The 20,910-nt window shown below is 37.0% G+C and overlaps 1 protein-coding gene and 2 non-coding genes across 3 annotated transcripts in view; all 3 read left to right on the forward strand.

Moving 5' to 3' along the window:
• Positions 1–20,910, forward strand: part of LOC120775761 (protein Skeletor, isoforms B/C) — a 100,059-nt gene that overhangs the window by 28,606 nt on the left and 50,543 nt on the right. The window lies entirely within an intron of this gene.
• LOC120767101 lies at positions 6,338–6,501 on the forward strand. Its single transcript, XR_005704656.1, has one exon. It is a non-coding gene; the product is annotated as a U1 spliceosomal RNA (small nuclear RNA).
• On the forward strand, positions 10,162–10,326 carry LOC120767100. The gene has a single exon (XR_005704655.1). It is a non-coding gene; the product is annotated as a U1 spliceosomal RNA (small nuclear RNA).

The raw sequence follows: 20,910 nt of genomic DNA on the forward strand, positions 1-20,910 counted from the left end.
GACAAGATATCTTCACGTAACTCAGCATGTATTGTTGTCGAAGGCAACGGTGCAATCTGCAAAGAAATTGTTTAGATCGGACCACTAGAGCATATAGACACCATACAATTGACCGCTTAAAATCAAGTTCTTTTATAAAATGTTTTGTATTGGTGATGTGTATTATCGAAGTTTACGATATTCTTGTTGTGGTTTTTTCGAGTTGAGGCAACTAAGTATTTCTGTCACTAACTGATAACAAATTCTTTTAAAGCACGAGGTATCTAATGGCTTTTTAGTGACCCAATTAGAAGACTTGTATTTCAAAGGGCTTTGGTTTCATGAGGACGGTTTTTCAAAAAAGAAAAGCACTGACACAATCGATCTTTAATATCGCAAAGTTCAGCAATCGTTATTTGTGTGAACTTTCGAAGTTAATTGAACATTTCCGAGCAGATAGTGCTTGAACTCTAAAGCTGAAAAAAGCCTCAGAAGTTATTAACAAGGCCTTAGAAAACTTGATTTTAAAGGTGAGCGCCTAAGGATACAACTTGAATGGAGTCGTGCTCCATAAGTAATCTCTACAACTACTTACCATCTTCGCAGGATCTCAACGCCGAAAAAGACAGACTTTGGTTTGCTAAAATTAGTATCATTACCGGTACCATAGAAGCGCCTGTCGTCGGGTGAAAACGGTACGCTTGGTATCTCCTCATACCTTTTTGCAAAGCCAATATTTTGGCCAACCAATTGAAAAAATTTTACTCCGCTATAAAATTGGATATGATTTTTAATATTCTTGCGTTTATTTCCACAAAATATAGTCTGTAATAATTTTAATTCCAACTAATACCTTGTTCAATGTAAGACAGCATTATCCTTAAAATACCAACACACACACACACATGCACTCGCCACACATTGAACTAAAATATGTGGAAATTTATCACCACAGCTGACTTAACGCCTTTTCCTTGTACGCATTGGCACGCTCGTCCATTCACGCAATCATTTATTACAAATGACTTTTGACAATCGGAAAGTTTACGATTGCGCTGCGAGCTGGCTTTAAGCTCGCAATTCCCATTTAACGCGCAGACAGTATAAAAAATGAGAGTTCAAGATTTGGCAACGGTAAAAAGCAAATCGAAACAGCAACACACTTTAAGCGGTAAATCATATGGAAGTGTGGAAGTATGTGTGTATGTGTGTGTCTTATGAATAATATTGCTTTCACTTGTCCAGCATCCTTTCGGTGGGGCACTGACACACACACACACACACACACAAACGCATATAAATACACATTTCCTCAGCGAAATCCGCCGACATATAACGAAAAATGCCGTTATTACATACATATGAACCACTATAACGGCGCTGTTGCGGATCCTTTCGCCGCAGCGGTTTGTCGCTTCGCCCTTTTCATGCAACGCTTCGGTTGCCACCTCATTTCCTTTCCACATCGTTACGCTCTTTACGTGCTTTGACACAATCGACAATCCTGCTTTCACTACCACATAGCTGTATATGTGTATGTGTGTGCGCGCGCTATTTTGGTTCGCTTCAGGTTAAAGTCATATCGTTAGCATTAACGCTTTTTGATTTTTATTGAGTCAGCTAAATTTTATTTGATTTACCCTCTACGGCATGCCTGTGCCACGGCGATATAAACGTACACCGTTATGTATATACATATGTATGTATATGTGAGTACACACACACACACGCACTCACATGACCTGCAAGAAAATTTCATCTGGGGGAGGAAGTGAGTTCGCCGACTTTATTAGATGAAAATGAAGTTGAGTTGAATTGAGTCGCAATTCAGTGCGCATCCTTGGAGTTCATAGCGCAGGCAAACAAACACATACACGTACACATATATGTATGTGTTTATTGTGCTCAGCTTTCAATGCCTACACTGTCTTATTGCTCTGCATTCAACCGGAAGCTATGAGTTTTTTACCGGCACTTTAGTTTTTCCTGACTGACACATTGACTTCATCGGCTTCCGTGTGTGCGTCCAACCGAGCAGCCGTCCAACCCAACGCCCGAGCGGCGTTCCAGATGTGAATGATAAAATAAATTACTACGAGATTAGCGCGAATGTAATTATCATGTCTATTTGGGTGATGCGCGATAAGCAAATGCAGGGTTGTGTGTGTGTGATCGAGGTAAGGCAGAGCTTAATATCAGCGTTGCTGAACTTTTTTAGCTCAAAATTAATGATGGCGCAACTTTGAAAATTATGAAAAAAGTTTGTTAAATTATTGGTATATAAATAAGTATGGAAATACTGTCAAATAAACAGTAATTATTGTTAAAAAAAAATTTCCTTTAATCTCCCGACATTTTTGGGGCTTATAAATATTTACCGAATGTTCGATTGCATTTATGACTTCATTAAGAACCACACTCGTCGACTCTATAAGATATGCTTTATCCGGCTTAGATTAATCGTTTATAAATGCTTTGTGTGGCAGCTAAAAGGGTAGTTTGAGTATTCGGTGGCTTTCTGGATTATTTTTTTAATATTTAGCGGCTTTTTCAAGATTACTTTTTGCTGTAATATCTTCTCTTCTAAAATGCATCCGTGTTTGTTTCAGCGATTATCCTCTCATTAACCGCAAATCATATAACTGTGCGACCTTTTTTTAGATTATCTGGAGAAAATGTTGCCTCTATCATAATTGATGCTCCAGCTCAATTAAGGTTTCTTATTGTTCGAAGTAATCTATAGGCCAAAAAACAAAGTCCATAGTCAATAATCAAACAGTCGTCGCGAGTTGGCTCCCACGTCACTGTTGACAACAACCGGAATGTTTTACGTAGGTACCTACTGACGTAAGCCTTACCCCACGGTACTCAAAAGTACAATGAATCAAATCAATGCGTTGATCAGCGCCCCGAAAATGCCAGGCATTTTCAGTACCAATTGGCAGTGTGAAATGGACACACTAACCACCTTGGTAGGGTTCGAGGCCCATCTAAAACCTCTGCCGTACTATGGGTCCGGCACCCGGTTGCACTGCAACTCCACATCGAACTGACATAAAGTCAATTCTACCCGCATTTGGGTACAAACCACAACCACCACGATACTACCCGAGAAGCCAGTCCGCATGAGCAGGTTGGAGTTACCTCCAAGGGCTCCTGCTTCCCGCGGTACCAGAATTAAGTCTCCGGTCAGACCTTGTAACCGACAGTCGTATCTTCGAAGTCGTAGATAATTTCGTCTATCTTGGAACCAGCATTAATATTTACAACAATGTCAGACTGGAAATCCATCGCAGAATAACTCTTGCCAATAGGTGCTACTTTGGACTGAGCAGGCAATTGAGAAGTAAAGTCCGCTCTCGACGAACAAAGACCAAACTCTACCAGTCACTCATCATCCCCGTCCTGCTATATGGAGCAGAGCTATGAAAGAGGACAGCATCTGATGAGTCGGCGTTATGAGTTAATAAGAGAAAGGCTCTGTGGAAGATTTATGGTCTTTTCGAATTGGCAACGGCGAATACCGCTGTTGAAGGAACGATGAGTAGGACGAAATATACGACGAGATTCACACAGTTTAGCAAATTAAGAAACAGCGGCTACGCTGGCTAGGTCATGTCGTCCGAATAAATGAAAACACTCCAGCTCCAAGCGTATTCCACACAGTACTCGCCAGTTGAAGCAGAAGAAAACCTCTACTCCGTTGGAAAGATCAGGTGGAGAAGGACCTGGCTACACTTGGAATCTCCAATTGACGCTAAACAGTGAAAAGTAAAACGACTGGCGCGCTGTTTTAAACTCGGCTATAACCGCGTAATCGCTGTCTACGCCATATAGAAAAAGAATTCATATGTTAGTCTGGTAGGTTCGTGAGCCACTCATATGGTTTTGCCTTTTAATTATAGAAGCAAAATGTAACGGTTCCTTTATAAGCCGATTCTTTGCTACAAAACTATAGATCTTAGTGACGACTACCGTCTCTATATCTTTATAATCAGAAAACTTCTCATAAAACTAGTACCTGTTCCGAGAAGCTCGAAAACTTGTGTTACCCTCTACATATTTGCTATACAATACAAAGCCACACACCGCAAATGGGAGGAAATATTTGGTCAAACCTCCAGCGAGGAGATTGTTTTGGGTGTCTACAAGCTTTATCTTTATTTGTTAAACTGTTTTCTGGCCTTGGCAAGAATAAAACTTGATGAAAATTACACAATTAAAAATTTCCATCAAAGTTCGTCAGGTTACATGTTTTTAAAATTGTTACCTATGCCTATTTTTGAAATAAAAGTGACTAACTAATGTACATTTGTAGACACAGAATTCCAAATAAAGAAATAGTACGATGACATTTCTTGCTTCACATGCAGTTCTATTTTCGTGAGATATTTTTCTTCGGTTGCTTTAATACCTTTTCTTTCTCCCATTCAGGTTGCCTCCTCCACCTCACTTATTTCCCAGCCGATTTATGTTTTTTTTTTGCATCAAGCAACAGCTTCTTTCATTCATTCAATTTTCGCTTCATTTAGATTAATATCATCATGGCCAAACCTAATCAACATGTGCGCCGTGCTCTCGCGAAGTGATGAGGGAGTCTTCGAACGCAAACAACATTTTTGGTATTGGCAAAACAATTGGTACTGAATCGAAGATGAAAGCACTAAATAAGATTAAGTGATTAGGAAGACAATGAGACAACGAGAAAGTGGGGATTTTTTTGAGAATTTCGGAAGGGGATTTGTCAACTCATTCGGGGGATGAATTCGTTCTTTATTGTTAACTTTATACTCACATTATATAATAAAATATAATAAATATTGCGGAATAGTTGCGAATGTTGGAAAAGGCTTACGGTGAATCAGTTTAATTAAAAAAAAAAATACAATCCTACGTGTGGTACAAAGTCTTCAAAGACGCTCGAGAGATCGTTGAAGACATCCTTCATTCTGGACGACCCACGACCTCTTCAACTGATGAAAATATTTAAAAAAGTGAAGGGTATGGTGCTTGAAAATCGTCAAACATGTGTTAGAAAGATGGCAAGAAAGCTCTACAGCTCTCGCAAATCCGTTCAAATGTTTTGGGTATGAAACGTGAGCAAAAGCTCGACTCGTCTCGATAAAGCTAAATTTTTTTTTTAAAGATCACCGAAAACAGGTCTCTTTGGTCCGAAAACGCAAAGAATATCAGATCAACTGCAGTATTCACCAGATTTGGCTCCGTGTGATTTTTTTCTTGTTCTCCAAACTGAAAATGCCGCCTAGTGGAGTTCGTTTTCAGTCGATCGAAGAGATAAAACAAAATTTTTCTGAAGAAGATGAAGGCCATCCCTAAAAGTGCTTTTGAAAAGTGTTTCGAGGACTTGAAGAATCGTTATCAGATGTATATTACATCTGGTGGGGACTACTTTGAAGGGGACAATATAAATATTTGTGAAAAATTTAATATTTTGCGTTCTTTTTACAATTTCCGGTAACCATTTTAAAAAGCATGACTTCATTAAGAGTTAGTGGAGCTTCCAGAGTCGGGACTTTGTCACTTAAGCATTCAAAAATTTAAGATTCCAATATATCTCTAGTGGTTCTCTTAATTACGAGACGTTATCATTGTTCCATAATAGAGAACATTAGTACAACTTAAGGCTTATTGAACCATTATTTCTACTCTGAACAAGATTATGACCAGTATATAATATAAAGTCTTCATCAAGACCCTTCACTTTAACTGGCAGGTTGAATTGAATATTATTCCATCCTACAAATATATAGATCTTCTAGCGTGATTCCTTTGTATTAAACTTTCACGAGTCAATAACGATTATATTGGGGCATAAATATATTTACTAGAATTAATATATACAAGGCTGATACTAAATCTTGTTCGTGGTCACTACAGTCTTTTGAATAATACACTAAAATTTATAAGAAGATGCATGACAGACAGTTCTGTATTTCATATATTAACCGTGTATACAGCACAATAAGAATAGATACTAACAAAACAAAAATTAAAAAATATTCTTACAACAACCACAATGTAGCATGCTAAGCGGCATAGGCAGATAGGCGATTTTTTATCTGCCTAGACTGCAGAGCTGGCTGCCTATGAGGGTATGATCAACTTTTTGGTTTCCTTTTCCTCCTTTTGTCCTTTTAATTAACTCTCATGGATTTTGTGTGAGCCAGCATTATTTTCTGAAATTCTCAACCACTTTTTGTGAGAATCTTCTTATGTCGTTCCCACGACAATCGGGTTAAGGACTATCAACCCGGCAGAATTTTGCCGTTATAACAACAACAACAACAACAACAACAACATGATCTGCTTAAGAACTTTGATTTAAGCGATATAAAGCATACTTACCGGGCGTAGAGGTTATCCGTGATCATGAAGGCGGTTCCTCCGGAGCGAGACCTTGTCATTGCACTACGATGGGGTTCACCCTGCTGTTATTCCTAATGTGAATAGTTCATACGTGTAATTTGTGGTAGCTGGGAATAACGTACGTGCCGTCCCGACGTTTTTAAATACATTCAGAGATTAATATACAAAGAATATGAGTCGTGGTCAACGCCACTGTAGAGACGGGCATATGAGCGTAGAACTGCTGATAAAAAAATTTACCGCCGTTTATACATTAGTCTGTGTAGAATGGAAAACGAATAAAAAAAACAAGAAAAAACGTTAACTTCGGTTGCACCGAAGCTAAATACCCTTCACAGGTGCATTTCTGTTAGTAACTATGTGTTCAGTTTGTATGGCAGCTATGTGCTATAGTTAACCGATCTGAACAATTTCTTCGGAGATTACATTACTGCTTCAGAAAATAATATAAACCAAATTTCGTGAAGATACATTGTCTAATGTGAAAGCCTTCCATACAATAACTTGATTCTGATCGTTCAGTTTGTATGGCAGCTATATGTTATAGTGGTCTGTTATCGGCAGTTCCGACAAATGAGCAGCTTCTTGAAGAGAAAATGACGTTTGCAAAATTTCAAAACGATATCTTAAAAACTGAGGGACTAGTTCGTATATATACAGACAGACGGACAGACGGACAGACAGACGGACATGGCTAAATCGACTCAGCTCGACATACTGATCATTTATATATATACTTTATAGGGTCTCCGACGATTCCTTCTGGGTGTTACAAACTTCGTGACAAACTTAATATACCCTGTTCAGGGTATAAATATCTATATGGAGACCTTGATCAGCGTGAAGAGCTGAGTTGAAGATTTAGCTTCCATAAAAACTGAATGCTCGGCGCTATTAAGTTTTGGTACGAAAAACTTTGTTATTTAAAGAGATAACTTCATAAAATTTCTCATGAGCTATTATTCAAAACAAAGGTATAATATCTGAGGAAATTATTCAGTTCGGCTTACTCTAGCATATAACTGACATACAAACTGACCAATCAAAAACAAGTTCTTATATGGAAAGTAGCCGAACTTAACTTTTTATTTTCTTTTGTTTGTTTTTTATTAAAAAAATATATTTTTGTTTTCGTTTTTAATAAAAAATTGTTTTTGTTTGTTTTTAATAATTTTTGTATTAAAAAATTAAAAAGTTTTATATGTGTAACTATTTAAGTATTTATATATATGTATATAGTAAATTTATTTTATTATATATATTTTTTTTAAATATATTATTAAATTCTTAATAAATCTGTATATATAGTATATTTATTTTATTTTTGTGTTTTGTTTTAAATTTTTTTGTTTGCTTTCTTTAATCCTTTTTTTTTTAATTTTATCATTATCCGTCCTGGATTCTTAATTTATTTTATTTTTTATATTTAACCTCAAACAAGCACTTCCTCTCACTCCTTTGTATCACTTTCTTTAATGCACTTCCAAAAGTCAGTTTGTTTGATATGAAAGAACTCAATTATTTTTCCATCCATCAAAGCCTACCACTTACACACAAACATACTTATGTACATACATACATACATATTTTATGCGAATCACTGTTAAATCAACAGAGTAGCATGAAAATACCGATTTAATGTCTACATTTGCTGGAGTATAATCAAATAGTAGCACAAGTGCAAATACACACACACACACACACACACACACATACTTACAGACGCACTTCCAGCCATACTTACATTGTATAAAAAGGGGAAGTTGAAGTTAAACAAACAACCAACCAAGTAGCAAAACGACAACGATTTGTGCTGAAGGCGCACCAAGCCAACAACAATAAGACAACAAAAACAAAAATCCGTACATAACCAATCCATAGAGTGATTGCAACGTTTTAGCAGATAACTTGTATCTCAATACTCATTTGTGCATTTACATACATACACATATACAAATAAACTTGTATACATATACATAGATATGTATATATGAATACTTAATAGAGCGTGTGTAAATATGTGAGGTAGTCGTGAAAGTCCAAAATCCACCCTCTTCCGCTGGCGCCAAAGCCTATTGAGCAGGAACGTCACACACACACACACACACACACACATATATGAAGGCTTATAAGCAACTATGAAGTTATAAAAAGTGAAAAGCTGGCAGCCATAGAAGGGTAAAAAGCTTCAATGCTGCGACGTGGCAGAGCGACGGCTACAACAATGAGGCTGTTGAAGGATAACGGCAAAACCATGGTTACCAGTAAATTATGTGAGCTTATATTGTCTCCACGGGGATTATTAGCGAATATCATAAGCTGATAATGCGATTAATTGAATGCGAGAGAAAAAGTGGAGTGCAATATCGTGGAAGGGGATAGAAGAAACCAGTACAAAGACTGCAGATTTTAAAGAGAATTTTCAAAATTTTATGCAGCAAGCGAAGTATAGAAGCGGTCTGATTGTTAGCACCGTGTTACGCCTAAAAGTTTGCTTTTGAGATATTTCTAACTTTTGAATAAATGCTGGTAAGTTAAAGCCGCAACCAAATTATTTCGTGAATGTAAACAAAAATCAATTGCGCTGTTATAGCGACTATGGATGGAAACGAAAGTTTGATGCATTTGATATTTAATACCGTTACACGGCTGCGCTGTGCGCTGGTGCAGTTTTAGGTAGATTCATTGTTTAGAAGCAAGTATATCGTTTTTTTGTCTGGCAGGGAGGTATTAGCAGGAAAAAAATAAAAACTAAAAAGCAAAGATAAAAAGTTTTTAAAATTAAAAAAAAAAAAAAATTATTGACTGAAATTATTTAATTCGATAAAAAATTCTTTATATGTATATGATTCATTTTTGTCCCGGACCCAATTCGTTGCTGCGAGAGATGGCAACTTGTTTGCTCTCTCAAGCCTCCACCATCCTCAATTCTCGCCACCTAACACCGTTGAGCCAGAACACCAAAGATGGCAAGGCGCTAACCCCAGCGTATCTACTAATAGGGTGCTCTCTGCGAGCATTACCGCCAGAGCAAGTGTCAGTGGACCCCATTCATTGCTGCGGCAACTTTCATACCTTCTATTGCCAAAATTGCAACCGAAAAATGTTTTAAAGAAATTAAATATTTTATACGATAATACTATATTTTCTTATTGTTATTTATTAAAAACACAAGTCTACGAGTGGTATGAAGTTTAAAGACGGCCGAGAGATCGCTGAAGACATGCTTCGTCATGGACGTACGAGACATCTTCAACTGATGAAAATATTAAAAAAGTGAAGGATAGAAGAGAGCTCGCCATCACTCTCAAGTAGTCGTGTGACTTTTTCTTTTTCCCTGAAACTGAAATTGTCGCTCTGTGGAACCCGTTACAGTCGATCGATGATATAAGACAAAATTCGCTGAAGGAGCTGAAGGCCATCCCAAAAAGTACTTAAGTAAAGTGTTTCGAGAACTGAAAAAATCATAGGGATAAATATATATAAAATAAATTTGTTAAATTTATTATTTATAAAAATTTATTAATTTATTTTATAAATTTATTAAAAAATATTTATAAACATATGTACACGCCACATAAATTATGTATAAATGAGTATGCTTACGGCAATTAGAAAACCTATGTATGTACATACATATATGTCACTACACTCCTGTCAATTCAGGTATACCTGCATGCCTTCATTTCTCTAATCTGAATGCCTTTTCTCCTTTGCGCGTATCCTTTTGCCATGAATTCTCAACCACTTTGTGTGATGATCGTCTTAAGAACTTTGATTTGAGCGATAGAAAGCATACTTACCTGGCGTAGAGGTTATCCGTGATCATGAAGGCAGTTCCTCCGAAGCGAGATCTGATCATTGCACTTCGATTGGGTTGACCTTTGCGATTATTCCTAATGTGAATAACTCGTGCGTGTAATTTTTGGTAGCCGGGAATGGCGTACGCGCCGTCCCGACGTAATTGAATACATACCGTAAATCTTTATTACTGAATGCAGCGAAAGTGACGATGTTAATAGCCTTGACAGACGGCAGCGTTAATCCGGATTATCTGCGCACTTAATCATATCCAAATTTGTAGGTGACAGACGGCAGTTATGCGAGTTTGAAACTCTCATAAACAGCTCATTGTCCTTTTTATAATATTTTCAATGAAAATTGATAGAAGATAAACATTACGGTTGTTAGCCGACCAATTTTTACCAAACCATTTTTTATTACAAAAACATATAACACATTATTTTTAAAACTGCATCATAACATAGAAGTTTTATTGATATTATATTGAGAATTTGATAAACAACTGTCAGGGTTGCTTGTATTTCATTCACAATAGATGAAAATTGGCCATTTTTAACAATGTTGCCAACGAAAATCTCACAAACTCCCTAAAATTTTGAGAGTTATTTTTGGATTCAGCAACGGAGTTAGCTGTGGTAACTCCTGAATTAGTCCCGAAAAATGCAATTAATCTGGTTTAACGCTGCCGTCTGTCAATGCTATAACTCTACTTAGAATGGGAATAGAAAGACCCTCATCCTTTTGTAGAACAATCTCAACCAATTTCTCTAAATAAAAGGGAACGAAATCCAAACTTCGACTATTTTACACCTGATTTAATATCAATTTTTTAACCGATTGATTATTCACTTCCAAGTAGACCTTAGCTTTTCCAATAGACATGGAAAAGTCCAGATATCCAGAAATAGCGGTGAAGGTATTAGAAGCAACAATATAATAGTTTCAGATTGCTATTATTAATATCTCGTTTTGGTTTTTCTTAATTCATGCAATCCACTTGGATAACTGTAGATTCCGTAGTTAAATAATGATGCAATACTTCCTCTAATGTTACATAAAATTTTGGGTTTATTCCGAATGAAATCTGAGCGTCTTCAAATACTATTCCAGGCTGCACTTCTTGAGTGAAAACAATTTTATACGGTTGCAAGCCCAAAACCTTTTTCAAAATCTGCCAGCTTGTGGTTTGAGACAGTCCCAATTCTTGAGAACGTATTGGAATCGACAAATTGCTGCCTTAAGCAACACTTGAAAGAAAATGTACGCACGAAATGTTTAACAATTCGACAAATAGCGAGCACAGGTGGACGATTAAGACTATAAAATGGCAAAAGCGCACGAAAAGTTGCAATTGGAGAAGGACTATTTTGATAATACAAGTTATTTTGATAATAATAAATTTGTAAACGTTACTCCTGCGAAACGAAGAACTCCTATGCTCGATCTTATAAATTAGCAAAACGCTTAGTGGCCAATACATATTTGCTCAGGCGTTTAATTTCCATTCCCGCCAGTTCTGTGTGATGTCTGAAGGTATGCGCTCCCAAGTGCTTAAACCTTGACCTCCCAAACAAGGGACATGTTTTCACCTCGTCTTCTGCCATATAGCTTGGCAGAATATATATGGAGTCTGGTAATATTCCTATCCTTATAGCATGGCCCTACTCGGAAAAGTCTAGCCTTAAAAAGACTCGATGCTATTAATAAAAAGGTTAAACACTTCTTCACCAACCCTGAACGCACTCTTAATGAGTTTTAGGCTAGTATCGCCGCAATGCTATCTAGTCACTTCTCTGAAGAAGGCTGCACACCGGAGCAGTAAAACTCGACTCGTCTTGGAAAACACTGTAATAGTCAGGAAGTCTGCGGCTGGTGTTTATAAAGAGCTCCTGACGGTTAACTCAATGCTCACTCACTCACTGGTAAGCTCACTGCTCCTCTCCTTCAACGGCTTCTTCTCACCCACAACTCTCTCGCCGGTATGTGGGTAGAGAAGACAATTGCCGCCAAGGTTCGGTTTGGCGACTCCATGACCCAAGTGATCCGGTATAAAGTCAAAGAGTGTGTGAGAATTTCCGAGTGTTCACAATGTGTTCATTTGGAACACAGATTCTCTGCGTCTGATAGATGACGATGTCTATGGTTCACCATGTTCAAAATGGCGTTAATTGTCATGGTTGGAGTGGGACCTTAGTGCGCCACACATGCTGATGAGCGCCACCGGTTAAACGCTCTCGAGTTTCTTAGCAAGTGTGGTTTTTCTAGAGCCCTCCACCACATAAAGACTCCATAGAACATACTGGGCTTGATTATGGTTTCGTAGAGCTAGAGGACCACTTTCGGTAAGAGACCTCACCTTTTGCCAATGACTCCTTTACAGCAGTATAAGACAATCGATGCATTTTTTTTTGCACTCTCTTCGATATGCGACTTCAATGAAAGCTTCCTATCCAGGACGAGTCCTACATATTTCACTGTATCCGCCGTTTGCAGACGGATGCATCCCATTTGCGGCAGCGGTGCTACCTTTTAAAAATGCGAAAATCTAGCACTTAGTTATTCTCATGTGCTGTACACAGTGTTTAAGATAGGATTCAAATTTAATGGAAGAGTTAAGAAATACCTCAGAGTAAGAAAGTTCCACTTAACCATTAAACGAAGCATTTACCTCTTATTTTATCGATTGAACAGCTCAAAAAAAAGTACAAACAAACTAAAATGCATGGTCTCTAATAGAATCCAGTGCTAACAGCAATGCATTCGGAGCACTAGCTCAACCCCCAAAAGGAAACCGAAATTGATCACCCGTCAAAGTTGGCGGTGTCTTTTCACATCATTGTTGTCATGTATTTATATGTATATACAAGTATTTTTTATGTACTTATGTACGTATGTTTGTATGTATGCGTGTATGTATGCAGTGTCTTTAAATCTTCAATGCTCGTTCTCATCATTGTCATCACTACGCTTGTTGTTATGGTTGTACGCTTTATTACTATTGCTTTTTATGCCCCCCCCACATTGCTTCACTGCTATTGCTGTTGTTATCATAGCTTTTGCTACTCTTAATATCGCACACACTTGTTTGTGCTCATGTTGCGCTGGATAAATATCCTCGAGCACGAACGGCACGTACAGACACGTGTGTTGCCATCATATGCGTGTCCGTCCGCACAAATCGAAACAGGCCTCGAAGTGGTTGAGCACGAGTATGGGCTTGGAGTAGGGGGAGCAGAGAGTGCGTTGCATGCAGTGAATGTGGTGAAGTGAAATGAAAGAAGGAAAGCGTCAACCGAACGACGAACCAAACTGAATCAACTCAATTGAGGCTGCGACACAGTGAGATTAATGTACGCATTAGTAGATTTAATGCATATTATAGCTATCGTCGTCCATGGAGGCAGTGCAAAATACACACACACACACACACACACATTAACATCTCTTTATACTTTATTATTATTTTTGTTTTTAATAGATGTGTGTGTGTGCGTGTGTTTTTTGCGAAATCGTAGGCTTGCTAGACACCGGTAAAAGCAACAGCGCACTCACCACAACAACCGTTATGTGAAAGCTTCTCGGCTTCACGGCGATTGAGACATTATTTGGGGAATACCTCAACGTCGGCATTGTGTGCAGCATCAGCACTTTGGCAGCGCCTGTTGGCGGTGTTGTGCCTCATGCCACTTCGGCCGGTATCGTCAAGTTTCGCTAACCGTATAACGGTATACCATCATTACCAATACCATTACCAGCGACAGTGGCGCACAACTACATATGTATGTATGTATACACGAAAGCAAATTCGCACGTATGCATGTGGCTATATACATATGTAATTGTGTGTGTGTGTGTATGTGTGTGGGTGGGCAATGCTTGAGTCGTATCGAATCGAAACATGCTCGTACAAATAATGCGAAACATTTGCAATTCTTAAAAGCTGCTCTTATTGTATTCATATTTTGTTACGGTTGTTATTTTACTTTACTTTAAAGTAGTTCTTGATGCCCATTTCAAATGCACGAACACACTCACGTGCATAAATGCGAACATAAACGAACATATACATATACATATATAAATATTTATTACACATATATATAAACCGTTGTTCGAAGCATTTACGTATAGAACTTCAGCCACATGTCGCTTAGCAGTCTTTTCAATGAATGCCTGCAGTTTTTAAATATTTTCTGTGCGTTGGGTTTTCAATGTTCTGACAGTCTTCCGAAAGCTTTAAGCTTCTCTACAAACATATTTTTCAGATATTTAAAGTGAGATTAGTCCCTTAAACTTTAACTCTAGCTATAATAAAATCTCGTTCTTAACACTGTAATAACTCTCCCTTGCTTCTCCACCTGTTTCATACCATCCAAGCAAATTTAACCCGTACTGACAAAAAAAATTAAATTTTTATGCATTTTATTACAAATCTATATTATGGTAAACAAACTAGACTCCTTTTAAGCTAAAACAAGCTGTCACAACGCTTAATCCAATTTTCTCAGCATTTGTCATAAGCCTCGGCTGGGATGGCCTTCAGATTTTTTATACTCTCGCAACAAAGTTGCTAAGGAGAGTATTACAGTTTTGTTCACATAACGGTTGTTTGTCAGTCCTAAAACTAAAAGAGTCAGATATAGGGTTATATATACCAAAGTGATCAGGGTGACAGGTAGAGTTGAAATCCGGATGTCTGTCTGTCCGTCCGTGCGTGCAAGCTGTAACTTGAGTAAAAATTAAGATATCATAATGAAACAGGGTACACGTATTCCTTGGCTCCATAAGAAAGTTAAGTTCGAAGATGGGCAAAATCGGCTTACTGCCACGCCCACAATATGGCGGAAACCGAAAACCTATAAAATGAAATTTGGCACAAAGGATCGCATTAGAGAGGGGCATATTTGGACGTAATTTTTTTGGAAAAGTGGGCGTGGCCCCGCCCCCTACTAAGTTTTTTGCACATATCTCGGAAACTACTATAGCTTTGTCAACCAAACTCTACAGAGTCGTTTTCTTCAGGCATTTCCATACACAGTTCAAAAATGGAAGAAATCGGATAATAACCACGCCCACCTCCCATACAAAGGTTATGTTGAAAATCACTAAAAGTGCGTTAACCGACTAACAAAAAACGTCAGAAACACTAAATTTTACGGAAGAAATGGGAGAAGGAAGCTGCACCCAGGCTTTTTTCAAAAATTGAAAATGGGCGAGGCGTCGACCACTTATGGACCAAAAACCATATCTCAGGAACTACTCTACCGATTTCAATGAAATTCGGTGTATAATATTTTCTTAACACCCTGATGACATGTACGAAATATGGGTGAAATCGGTTCACAACCACGCCTTTTACCAATATAACGCTATTTTGAATTCCATCTGATGCCTTCTCTGTATAATAAATACATTAGGAACCAATGATGATAGCGGAATAAAACTTTACAAAAATACGGTATTTGAAAAATATGTAAATGACGTATTATGAAATCTCGATTATCACTTTATCATGCGAGAGTATAAAATGTTCGGTGGCACCCGAACTTAGCCCTTCCTTACTTATTTTTGTTTTTTTGTGTTTCGGCTCTTGTGTTTTGGAGCGCCTTTCCCTAGATTGTTATACATTTCGACGTCATATTCATAAACTCATTTCGCTTTCCAAGTACTGATGCGTTTGAAGAATATAGGGTTCTCAACCAGCATCAAGTATGGCTTTTGCAAACTTAACTTATTTTTTCAAAATATTGCAGTCTTGCAGAGTTTGGCGTTGACACTCTTTAAACCCAAAATATTAACCGAAATATGTTGAGTCGATCACCAAAGCATGTTGAGATTCTCTGATCGTCATTAGGAAAGCTAGATGGACGACTCGAATGTGATAAGTTTGGAATAATTTCATGACCATCAATGAATGAACAGAGTAAACCCCCCAAAATAATCCTTCTCCACATGGGCTTTCCAACGGAGTGGAGGAAGACATGACCTAGCCACCGTGGCCGCTATTCTTAATTCGCTGAACTACATATGTCAATGTCGTCGTATAACTTGTACAGCGCATCGTTCCATTGACTGAGGTATTCGCCGTTGCCGATGTGCAAAGGATTAAGTCGCATACGCGACGACTGTTTGTTTGATGACAGGAGACATTTCGTCTTATCCTCGTTTACAACCAGATCCATTCTCTTCGCTTCCTTATCCAGTCTGGAGAACGCAAAACTAACAGCGCATATGTTGAGGCCAATGATATCAATGTCATCGCCATACACCAAGAGGTGTACACCCTTGTAGAAGATTTTAACTTTTCTGTTCAGCTCTGCAGCTCGAATTATTTTCTGCAGCAGTAGATTGAAGAAGTCACACGACAAGGAGACGCCTTGTCTGAAACCTCGTTTGGTATCGAAAGTATCGGAGGGGTCTTTCCTGATCCAGACGGAGCTTTTGTCATTGGCACCCGCAAGGAATATTGAAGGTATACAACTGAATTTCGGCTATAATCGCGTAAGCGGTGTCTACGCCAATTAAGAAGATACAACTGAATAAAGGCAGATTTCTGACAATCTCTTGAATTGTGTCAAAAATGTCATGTCAATCACCATCACGTCACTTTAACTTTCTCTTCGTGTCAAGGTTAACATTCAAATCTTTTGAAGTTTTGTTGAATTGAACTTAAAACTGGTGCCTTTCCGATTAGATGGCTATTTATGTATTTCCCGTTATATGGATGTGCGCTGCCTTTCTCACTTCAGGATAGAATTTTGTGGTACTTACATCCTAATCAGATTATCACATTGTGATGTAGTGAAAGTGCATGCTATTATACCCTGAACAGAGTAAATAAACGTTGCTACAAAGTTTTGTAGCTAAGCCTGTCAATCTGTATATATGGGAAGTAGTCCTTCAGTTTTCGAGATCTAGATCTGAAAATTTTCACACGTCTCTTTCTTACGAAGACGCTGGTCATTTGACGGAATCGCCGATATCGGACCACTATAGCATATAACTGCCATACAAACTGATCGGTCAGAATAAAGTTCTTAAATCGAAATTTTATTATTTCACCACGAGAGTAGGAATTTGATGTCCTTAGACAGTAACTGTTTACCCAGAAGCATAATATTATACCCAAACAACCGCGCTATTAGTCCGGTTTTCTCCAGATTGAATAAGGAAGCGAATCGTAAGGGTCTGGTTGTGAACGGGGACAAGGTGAAATATCTCCTGTCATCAAACAAACAGTCGTCGCACTCACGACTTCGCTCACACGTCACTATTGACAGTCATAACTTTAAAGTCGTAGATAATTTCGTCTATCTTGGAACCAGTATCAACACCATCACCAATATTAGCCTTAAAGTCCAACGCAGAATCACTCTTCCCAACAGGTGCTTACTTTGGACCGAGTAGGCAATTGAAAAGTTAAATTCTTTCCCGACGAACAAAGAACACACTCTACAAGTCCGTTATCATTCCCGTCCTGCTATATAGTGAGGACGCATGTACAAGGACATCATCAGATGAGTCAGCCTTAGGAGTTTTCGAGAGAAAGGTTTTGTGGAAGATTTATGGTTCTTTGCGCATTGGCAATGGCGAGTACCGCAGTCGATGAACCCATGAGCTGTACGAGATATACGGTCATGTTGTCCGGCTGGAAGAAAACACTCCAGCTTTGAAGGTTTTCGAACAGCCGATGGAAGCAGATGAAGAGGTAGACCTCCATTCCTTTAGAGAGATCATATGGAGAAGGACCTGGCTGCATTTGGTATTTCGCATTGATGCTAAATAGCGAGAAGAAGAAGCGACTGGCGCACTGTTATTAACTCGGCTATAATCGCGTAAGTGGTATCTCCGCCAGTAAAGAAGAAGTATCAAGAAATATTAACCACATTGATTTTCGAAACTTTTAAAATTCATTTACGGTTATTATGTTAGATAATGATTTGTTATTCTTATATACAAAGTCAAGTGTTATTATATTGGCTTCAAGTATCTTGCCATAATAGTCTCACCTTCTACTTTGAAAGCGGTACCTCAACCCGCTTTAAAGGCTTTAAATGTGAACTGGCCTTAATCAATATATGCCAAACTTTATTTGGTGCGTAATTGAAGTTTTTAGTCATCTTAAAATTATTATTTGATGGAATTTTTTAGGAGAATCATGTTGCCTGTCAAATAGTCGGCAATTGACGTTAATGATCACGCTTTTATTTGCGGCTTAGGTGCGAAGAGAAATAGAGAAGTAGAAATATGACATTCAAGATTGATTTGCCATAAATATTAACACACGAACATGAATTGTATTTGTTTTAATTTTGCAATTCACGTTGCTGCTAAGAAAGCATTAAAATTCAATTCGTTTTTTTCGAGTAAAAAATTTAAGTTTTGCCTCGCACTTTTGTCAGCGGGTCTAATGAGAAATTCTCAGAAAAATTATTTTGAATTATTTGCTAATAAACAAATTTTATAATATATGTGTGTATGTTTGGTTACGAAATAATTTGATGATTAAAATATACTTTTTTTTCTAATTTATAATTATTGAAGCACACAAATTTTATTTTTTTTGTCTCAACTTTAATTACTTGTTGAATCTTTTTTTTTAGCAATTTCACATGTGATTAAATGTGTGCACACTAGGGTGCTTCAATAAAAAATTTTGAATTTTTTTTCACCAACTAATTTTCGTTTCTCAAAAATAACCATCACATATTCAGAAAGTTCATTTTTGAAACTCTGGAAATTCCCGCGAAAAAATTATTATTCTCAGAAACTTTCTTTATTTTTATTGAAACCATTCCAAATTTCAAATCACTATGTTTAATCGCCTAATTGAGATAATCAAACTTTGTCGCAGAAATTTCCAAAATTTGAAAAGTGAACTTTCTGAATATGTGATAGTTATTTTTGAGAAACGAAAATTAGTTAGTGAAATTTTAGTTTGAATAATAAAACGAAAATTCCAATGTAAAATGTATGGGAACCTAAAAAAAAATAGCCACGCCTTAGAGTTAAGCTACAGTGCCTGGCTTGATGGAGGATTCGTTCGAGGAAACGTTTGTCAATCACTAACATTTGAGGGGGTAAAAGTTGAAAAAAAAAATTCAAAAAATTTTTTTATGCACCTTAGTGTACACAGTGCATTATTTTTTAATTTAGTAACTGAACATTGAATAATGTTGAGATTTATCAGCCCTCCAAATTTAGCTAGGTATGTTTTTTTACCACAATTCATAACAAAGGGAGATTCATTTCGAGATTCTCAACTTTTTTTAAAGGAAAAACACAGAAACTTTAAATTTAATGGGGAACGTTTGTTATCATTCGAAGGCACATTCTCTGGCTTTTATTTTTTGAAGATTATATTCCTCAAATGTTGGCCGCGGCTACGTCTCAAATGTTCCATCCGTTGAGGCGAATTTTCGACGACTTATTCGAGCATTTCTCCGAAACGGCTGAACCGATCGACTTTCACATCATCTCCTCGGAAATATTTATCATGTAATGATAGAAGAAATAAGATCTTGACAATAATTTCATTTTTTGAAATCACACTGTAATTTTTTTCACGAAAATCTACTAATTTTTGAGGAGCTTCGTCGTAAAAAATACGTTTTCTATTGCAAGTGGATATAATTCTTTAAGGGGTTAGGGATGTCAGAATTTTCAAAAAATTAACTTTTTTTTTCATTTTCGTTAAGTGCAATATCTTAAAAATATTCTTTGAAAATTTCACGTTGATCCGATAATTAGTTTTTGAGTTATTCGACGAATAACAAAGAGAGCTCGGGCACTTCAAAGCGCTAGTGTGAAACTTTAAACGCGTTTTTCTCAAAACTATGTTTTTTGAACTGGTGACAACTGTAACTCGAAAACCGCTCAGTAGATTTTAATGAAATTTATACAGCTTTTAGAAAACATAATAAACTCGGGTCTGATCGAAGGATTTTTTTTTTCAAAAATTTCGATTTTTAAGACCAATTAACTGTTGATTTTTTCCCAAAAATTTAGACAAAAATTTCCTGATGCCGCCATTTTGTTAATTTTTGAAAAAAAAAAAATTTTTCGATCAGGCCCAGGAGTATCTGTTTATAAAAGTAATTTTTTTTGTCCGATTGATTTTAGATGAATCTCCAAGGACTTATGGTTGTCACCGAAAGTACCTTTTTTGGAACTGGGTCAACACAAACAACTATAACTTTGGAAATTAATTTTTTTTTTTTTAATTTTCGTGACTTCAAGTCAACACATTCTATAATAATGAAATATTACTACTTTTGTAAAATAACACGATTTAATAGCAAAAAAAAATATTGAAAATTCTAATTTTTTCGTGCTTCTGACTACCCCTAACTCCTTAAGGTAAGCACTCGTGCCAGCTTATCGCCGGAGAAGCTCGAAAAAGTGACGGAAAAAAGTTCAATCTGGTGCCATTTTATTGCATTTTTACTCAGGAAAAGGGAAATAAAGAAAAGTAGCTAAAAAACAGTTCATTTTTATTATTTGGATATCAATATAAAACACGTCGCACCCTGTTTTATTTCAAATAATTTTTTTTCGAGTATTTTTTCTGCAAGTCGCCACTTATCTACATACGAAAACTTAACTGCTTATATACATATATGTGTATGTATATATGTATAATCATATTCATATAATTTGAAACTAATTATGCATTTAAGATAGATGCATAATAAATTATGGCATATTATAGCTTATATAAGTATGGTTTGCAATGTTATG

Source organism: Bactrocera tryoni, chromosome 1 (genome assembly GCF_016617805.1).
Source record: "Bactrocera tryoni isolate S06 chromosome 1, CSIRO_BtryS06_freeze2, whole genome shotgun sequence".
Taxonomy (NCBI): Eukaryota; Metazoa; Arthropoda; class Insecta; order Diptera; family Tephritidae; genus Bactrocera; species Bactrocera tryoni.